Consider the following 6,475-nt stretch of genomic DNA (forward strand, 5'->3'; position numbering starts at 1 on the left):
AACCGTGTATTGCTTACTATTATTAAACCATGAATATATATGTTAGCAAACTGGGTGAACATTTAAAAAGCTTTATATATTCTCAGTGCACGACAAACAAAGGGATCTGGGAAAAGGAAAATATGTGAAAGCCACTTTGTCATTACCACTCCCAACAAATATTTATAGCAAACTACTGTAGCTAGAACACCACAGTTGTTATGGGATTTAAAAATATACTTCACAGTAAATTCCTTGTGTTTGCCATCTTTCTGCACCCTCTTCTTGAATGATCCCAGATCCTTAGGCATGTAAGTAGTGTTATAGATATATCAGTTGAGACTGGGCTTCATAATTCAGCATTCTGATCAGGTGTGATTTTCTGTAGTGGACTATGTCTATTCCAAAGAAAATTTTCCTTAACAACACATGACTTATCTGTGGGCATAAGAACAAATATCCAAAAGTAATTCATTCAAATGACAAAGATTTTAAGTTAGTTCTGGACTTCAAGTACCTGTTTTTTGTTTTTTGGGTTTTTTTTATTACATTTCTATTTCATGTATCTTACAGTCACCAGGAAATATTTAAAAGGTACACACAAACATACATACATACATAGATATATATGTATATATATTAGAAATTTAACTATCACTTAGATTTCTAACATAAGAATAAAAGAAAACTAGTTTTACATTAAGGCAGTTAAATTATTGCTAAAATTAGGTTAAAATGTAGTGATTCTACTTCTCTCATTTTCTTTTCAAAGAACTCTTGAGTACATAGTTGTGGACATTTATATCACATAATATTTGTTGAGCCATACCTCCTTGCCTCCAAATAGGCTTTGGATTGCAGAAGCATCAAGCATTATTGTGACAGATTTCCCCCTACACTTTACTTCTGATTGAAAAATAAGTACAAATTCATTGCTCTCATCTCTCTCTCTCTCTCTCTCTCTCTCTCTCTCTCTCTCTCTGTGTGTGTGTGTGTATGTTTACATTACATGAATGAAAATATTACTGCATTTTCTATCATCCACAATCAAATCTCACACTGATAACAAATATATGAGTTCACAACAATAATCCATAACTTAGATACAACTGACATTCTTTTAGTCACTTCAAATTGTGATTAAAGAATGTATCTAAAACCTTATTAAAATATTAAAAACAAAGAACAACACACACACCAACAAACACACACACACACACAGAAAGAGAGAGAGAGAGAGAGAGAGAGAGAGAGAGAGAGAGAGAGAGAGAGAGAAAGTATAATTAGTTCAGATCTTTATAAAAATGCCTTGTATAGGGGTCATATACTACTATATTCACACATACACAAGACAAAAATTACTAATTAACTTAAACCTGAAATGTATATTTCTTGGCCAAATGAAGCAGGTATCCAGTTTTTTGGCTTCTTTAGTTTTTTTTCTGTTGTTTTTTACATTGAAAGAGATTGGGGATGATCTTTCTCTCAGAAGCAAATGCTCCTCATATTCTTCCTAGTATGTCTTGGGCCCATAAATGTGTCTTTCTGATTTTCATCCAATGATAAAACAATAGAAAAAATGGAGAGGGAAGGACTCGGACGTGGGTCTGTGATGACTTCCAGTTCACTACTGGAAGTGGTGCTGTGGATCGAAACTTGAAGGAACCTGAGCCACGACAGACCAGACCGAACTGTGTCTGTGGCTGACAGCTGGCTCTCTGGGCTGCTTGAGCCAAGCTGTCAAGCCTATCCATGCTCTGTGCACTATCTGCTCTGACTTCTTCGATCGCTCCTGTGATGTGGCTGCCATCCACCGAGGCCTCACTTTTCATCTGCAATGTTGAGTGACAGTGGTGTAGGGCCCCGTGCGAGTCCTAGAACCACTTAGACGCTCTTGGGTGTTGGGCCTAGAGACGATCCATCCTCAGAAGTAAGACAATGAGGAAGACATTAGAGGAGCCTCACGGAAGCTTTCCAACCTGGGTGGAAGTGGGACAGGTGGAAGTGACACTGGTAGCCCCGGGAGGGGTATGGTGAAAAGAGATAGGTGCCTCTTTATTGCGCTAAGAAATGTGACTTCAAAACTATTAATCTGAGCGAAGATGAGCTTTTACTGCAGTAACGAGCCATTTTATTTGAGAGTCAAAAAAAAAAAAAAAAAAACAGACCAACAACCAGCCAGGCAGTGGTGGCGCACACCTTTAATCCCAGCACTTGGGAGGAAGAGGCAGGAGGATTTCTGAGTTAGAGGCCAGCCTGGTCTTCAGAGTGAGTTCCAGGACAGCCACGGCTATACAGAGAAACCCTGTCTCGAAAAACAAAAACAAAACAAAACAAAAAAACCAAACCAGACCAACACAAACAAGTCGTTTGCTGGATGCTTTGGATTATTTCTATACAGAAACTGGCCAGACACTCCAGTAAACCTGGCTTAACTTGGAATGGCAAGGAAGTAAATGCCTTCCTATCAAGGGGTCCTGATGTTCAGTTGTCCTATGAGTGCCGAAAAGAGTCTCTTTGCAACTGAGCACAGTGATTCGAAGCTTGCAACAAAAGAGAAAATAAGCCTAATCCAGTGGTTTGAGACAGCACCAAGTCGGACCTGCCCACAGTGTAGAATCCAGGTTGGCAAAAGGACTATTATCAAGAAGTTTTTCATTGACCTGGCTCGGGAGGAGGAGAGTGTCTTGGATGCAGAATTCTTAAAGAACTAACAGGGCAGTATCAGAGCCCAGCTTTCCCAGAAAGACAGGGAGAAACGGGACAGCCAGGCCATTATCGACACTCTATGGGACATTGCGTTGGAAGAACGCAATGCCACTGTGGAGTCCCTGCAGAACGCCTTAAACAAGGCAGAGATGTTGTGTTCCACCCTGAAAAAACAGATGAAGTTCCTGGAACAGCAGCAGGATGAGACCAAACAAGCTCAGGAGGAGGTCCGCCAACTCAAGAGCAAGATGAAAACCATGGAGCAAAGTGAGCTCCTACTCCAGAGCCAGCGGTCTGAGGTGGAGTAGATGATTCGAGACATGGGTGTGGGACAGTCAGCAGTGGAGCAGCTGGCTGTGTACTGCGTGTCCCTCGAGAAAGAGTATGAGAATCTGAAGGAAGCTCGGAAAGCCTCAGGGGAGCTGGCTGACAGGTTGAAGGATTTGGCATCCTATAAGAGCGAGTTGAAGACTCTCAACACTGAGCTGGATCAGACCAATTTAGAACTGAAGTCAGCCCAGAAGGACTTACAGAGCGCCTACAAGGAGATCACGAGCCTAAGAAAGAAGCTAATTATCCTGCAGGAAACCTTGAGCCTGCCTCCAGGGACCAGTGAGACAGTCAGCCGCCTGGTTTTTGAGAGCCCAGCCCCTGAGGAGATGCTGACGCCAAGGCTTCACAGGCCTCCCTCCAGTCATGAGATTGATCTCAATGCTACCTTTGATGTCAGTACCCTCTCCAGCCCAGACCTCCAGCTCCCAGCATTGCTTCCCCAAGAAGCCCTACCTGGTCAGGGCACACTCTCCCGTGCTGGACATTCTCAAGAAGGTGCCCAAAGTCTCCAAGCCGGAGTCCCAACTCTCACTGGGTGGCCAGGAATGTATAGGAGAGCCAGATGAGGAACTGGCTGGTGCCTTCCCTCTCTTCATCAGGAATGCTCTCCTGGGGTCAGAAACAGTCCAACAGGACCACAGCAGAATCCCGTTGTAGCACAGATGTGGTAAGAATAGGCTTCGATGGGCTTGAAGGACAAACAAAATTCATCCATCCTAGGGACCCAGCCATTATCCAACCAATGCCTGTTAAGCCCAAGGCCAAGAGTAAACAGAAAGTGAGAATAAAGACTGAATTCTACCTCCCAGCCCAAGCTGGATACCTTCTTATGTCAGTGAACAGTGACCAGAGTCATGTCTGCAGTTAGTGAGCCGAGACCTGGCCAACCGGAAGTGTTTTGGAAGATGGCTCCTCTTGGACCAGACAAGGAGTGATGCCCAGAAAACACACTTCCTGTGTTCACTGCACCCTGGACCATACTTGGAAACCACGTGAGCAGCTTACCCTTCCAATCAGCAGGACCTGCTTCCAGTAGCAGGGTTTTATTTATAGCTACAACCAGGTGTGGCTGGGCTCCTTCTGTTTTTATAGAACAGGGTCACATTGACTCTAAGTGGATGGAAGTGCTGGAGAATTCCTGAGCAGGCTAGCTTGAACTTCTGCCTGCCTCCAGCTTATTGCTTGAAATTATGGGAGTGGGGAGGTGATAGGAAAAGGATGGGGAAGTTTTCTGTGTGAAATAAAAAGGCATCTTTTCTTCCAAAAAAAAAGAAAAAATGATTAATCCTCGTAATTGTTATAAGTTCTCTTTTCTGATAATTCTTTAGGGCAAGATTCTCAAATGAAATAAGCTAAAGGCTTAAACACATTATCTTTTGATTTTCAAGAGTCTAACACTCTTACTGTAATATGAAAAAACAACACCACTTTAGAGAGTGAAATCATAAGTCTAATTGTTGTGATACTTTTAATAGATCAATTCTTTGTTCCAAAGCCCTCTTAGGATAGTATTTGTGTACAAAAGCGGGAGAATTGACAAGGAAAGTTTTTAAAACAGTAGCTTTTCCCACCAACTAAATTATGGATTTTAGTTACTTTTTGAAATACTTTTTCTAATAACGACGTTTTCCTAATCTAGAATTCAGTCTAGAAAATGCTAATGCATGGACTCATCATGTCCCACTGAGATCCTTACAAGATGGCATGAGATCCAAAGAATATCACAGAAGCCACGTACTCCTCATACAGCATTAAAATGGGCAGCACAGAACATTAACACACGGCCTGTTACTGATATAAAACATCTACCTAGCTTTGGTGTTTTCCTGCTAAATTTCCCATCTGTTAGTGTACATTTATTTTCTTGATGATTTCACAATTCATTTTTTAATTAGGAAGGTATCTATACAATGTTTGTTCTATTTCTGCATAAAAGACATAGCCTTCTCCTGGACATCTTTTAGTTAATTATTTTATAGCAGTTTAAAAATCAGGTATTTTAACTTTTATCTTTGAGTCACAATTAGTCCTTTATTAAAGTCTTAGTTTAGTTCTCACTAATGATTTTATACTTTTCCCTTGTGATGACTTCACACTCAGTGATGAATGTAGAAGGTATAAACACAGCATTAGTACAATCAAACACTAGTACAAAGAAGATATTCAAGAGGGATTGTGATACTTCAGTAAATAGATGAAAATTAAAAATTTTGGAAACCCTATCAAATTTAATAATCATTGTAATTCTTTCCTCCAAAGTTAAGTTTTCTCAGTAAACCAGAGATTATATCTAGATTTAGTGTGGCATATTTCAAAACATACTGGAGATAGGCTGAAGTTAGTCATTTTGTTCTAAATACATCCACTCATGAATGAAATAGCAGTTTATTAAGGTCATTGATTATCAACTTGGAACAGAAAAAGGTGATATAAATCTTCAAGATCATTCTTTTTAATAATAATTTATTTAATATGATCTTTATGTGTGATATGCATGCATGATATGTGTAGGCATGTGTAAGTGTGTGTTTGCATAAATGAGTGTGTATGTGTATAGCATGTGGCCATGTGTGTGTGTGTGTGTGTGTGTGGGTGGGTGTGTGTGTAAATGTATATGTGTAAATGTAAAGTTCAGGTATGTTCTTGACAATGTATGAAGTCAGAGAACAACTCTCAGATGTTAATTACCTACTTCTGGAGTGAGTTCTGGGGATTAGACTCAGCATTAGTACAATCAAGCATGGTACACCTGGTCATCAGGTTTGCAAGGCAAATATCTTTATTGTTGCAGTATCTCACAAGACATTGCTATATTTTGGGTTTGCTATATTGTGGGTGGTTCCTGCAGCCTTTATAGCCAACAGTGAAAACAATCCACATTTAAGCATAGAACAATTTTAGAAAATTAAGTTTTCAAATAACTATTAACTCATCCAAGTGTGTACAACAAATCACATGTTTACATTTGAAACTCTTTACAAGTCCAAAAGTGTTCATCAGTTCAATAGATTCTTCTTAATTTAGAAGCAATGTGCAAGGTGAGAGTCTAGGGAGAAAGACTGAGGTAAGCATAGTCTCTGTGGAAGCATCATCCCAAAAATAGCATAGAAGGCACTTAGGCTGTTGTAAAGGAGAAACAACATCTCTCACAAGGATGTGATTTGTGGCCTACAGGCAATGCTCAAGGTTTTAGAGGGATACAATCTGGAATAAATACATATAATATACTGAGTGATATGGACAGAGATTATCTCAAAAGTTGTAAGCTATATTCTTCCCCACAATTCCAGGAAAAGAGCTAAATATCTTCTCCTTTTAGAGAGGTCAGCTGGGCGTTTTATTTTTTCTGGTTTCTCCACTTCTTCTCTGTGTGCACAAGGACATTTTGGCCATCTACAGGAAGTCAAGAAGTGTTAAATGTAAAATGAAAGGGAAAGAAAAGTATAACTACACA

At 40.0% G+C, this 6,475-nt stretch overlaps 1 pseudogene; it reads left to right on the top strand.

Annotated features, from left to right (window-relative positions):
- The first annotated feature begins 1,360 nt into the window (after positions 1 to 1,360).
- On the top strand, positions 1,361 to 3,860 carry LOC116084202 (annotated as a pseudogene).
- The last annotated feature ends 2,615 nt before the right edge of the window (positions 3,861 to 6,475 follow it).

The sequence above is a fragment of the Mastomys coucha genome, unplaced genomic scaffold (assembly GCF_008632895.1).
Source record: "Mastomys coucha isolate ucsf_1 unplaced genomic scaffold, UCSF_Mcou_1 pScaffold9, whole genome shotgun sequence".
NCBI classification, from domain to species: Eukaryota; Metazoa; Chordata; class Mammalia; order Rodentia; family Muridae; genus Mastomys; species Mastomys coucha.